This window comes from Cynara cardunculus, unplaced genomic scaffold, assembly GCF_001531365.2.
Source record: "Cynara cardunculus var. scolymus isolate 2C unplaced genomic scaffold, CcrdV1 Un_Scaffold_8562, whole genome shotgun sequence".
Classification (NCBI taxonomy): domain Eukaryota; kingdom Viridiplantae; phylum Streptophyta; class Magnoliopsida; order Asterales; family Asteraceae; genus Cynara; species Cynara cardunculus.
This window is the reverse complement of record NW_020204294.1, coordinates 1-1,267: the sequence shown is the minus strand read 5'-3', so window position 1 is coordinate 1,267 and position 1,267 is coordinate 1. Positions and strand designations below refer to the sequence as shown.

Sequence of the window (1,267 nt, the reverse complement as noted above, 5' to 3'; positions counted from 1 at the left end):
GTTACCTTGGTTTTACGTACGAAGCCACAGATTTCACCCCAGCACAAGAATACGATTACATAATCGTCGGAGGAGGGACTGCCGGTTGTCCATTAGCCGCCAYGTTATCGGAAAACTATTCCGTGCTACTTCTTGAGCGTGGGGGTGTAGGAAGTTCCGATCCTAACGTTATACACGAAGCCAACATGCTAGTTAACATTCTAAATGCAAACGATAAAGGAACACCTGGTCAACCTTTTTCTCCGAAGAGGGTATTCCGAACACAAGAGGGAATGTGTTGGGAGGAAGTAGCATGATAAATTTTGGGTTTTATTCAAGAGCCGATGATTACTTTTATAGCAAATCGGGTATCGAATGGGACATGGGAATCGTTGAAAAAGCTTACGAATGGGTAGAAGATGGTATTGTCTCTATTCCAGAAGGTTTAAATAGTTGGCAAAATTCTACTTATCAAGCGTTATTGGAGTCGGGAGTTGGTCCGGCAAATGGGTTCACCGTTGAACACCTTCAAGGGACCAAGATTGGTGGTTCGACGTTTGATGGCTCAGGCCGACGACACGGTGCAGTGGAGCTACTCAACCAAGCCCATCCAGAGAATTTGAGGGTGGTGGTTCATGCCACCGTTGATCGGATTATCTTCTCCTCCAGTAGATCGTCTGGTAAGCATGCTTAACGTTTTCATTGCAACGACATTAAGATGAAATTATGTTAATAAGTTGATAAATTATTAAGACAAGAATTTTATTAACATATTCTTATGAGACAATCTTCAAATCTGTTTATTAAAATCCTAATAAGGATTTATTTCACGTGTCTTATTAGGTTGCGTAGAATCGTGGTTATATCATGCTATGTCACTTATTACATCTTACCATCTTATTTAAGTTAATTGGTGGTAAATCTTAATCAAAACTCTAATTTAGTACTTTATTAAGACCTTCAAGGACGTACGTAGGGCATCCTAAAACCCATTTTGTAACCACAATGGTGGTGCTTGATTGATTTGAGCTTGGCTCTAAAAGTCAAAAGTACCGGGAGGTCCCAAGTTCAAATCCAAGGAGAAATAAAAATCCCCTTGTGGCCATGGAGGTTCAAATGCGGTGACTCTGGGTTATATGCAAARCAGATAGTCGTCCTGGGATTAATCGGCTCGCATAGCGGGTTGGATATGCAGGTTAATAAAAAAAAAAACCCATTTTGTTCCTTTCAAAAATAAAACCCATTTTTTTGTCTGTTTCCACTATAATAGAATCGGTTTTACAGGACA

The 1,267-nt window shown here is 40.2% G+C and overlaps 1 pseudogene; it reads left to right on the top strand.

Moving 5' to 3' along the window:
- The first annotated feature begins 5 nt into the window (after positions 1-5).
- Positions 6-659, top strand: LOC112505128 (annotated as a pseudogene).
- Positions 660-1,267: the final 608 nt, after the last annotated feature.